Below are 282 nucleotides of genomic sequence, written 5' to 3'. Positions count from 1 at the left end.
GCGCGCGGCGGGAGAGCGCGCGCTCCAGTGCGCGGGGACCTGGGGCATCAGCCGAAACAAAACAAAATTAATAAAAACGGGTTAAAAACGTCCCCTGCCGATTTGGGTGCGATTCGCCCCAACCCAGCCCACTCAGCCTTCCCAGAACCCTCCCTTGCGGTTCTGAAGTCCCGCTCGCTGCTCTTCCACATTGCTGCTACTGGTATCTGGACACGAGGAGAATCCCGAGCTGGCTGCTTTGCTGGCTCCATCCGTACCCCTGCTCCGGAAGCTGCCGCAAGG

The sequence above is a fragment of the Chaetura pelagica genome, unplaced genomic scaffold (genome assembly GCF_000747805.2).
Source record: "Chaetura pelagica isolate M959 unplaced genomic scaffold, ChaPel_1.0 scaffold436, whole genome shotgun sequence".
NCBI lineage: Eukaryota > Metazoa > Chordata > Aves > Apodiformes > Apodidae > Chaetura > Chaetura pelagica.
The sequence above is the reverse complement of the archived record's forward strand: the minus strand, read 5'-3'. Positions refer to the sequence as shown.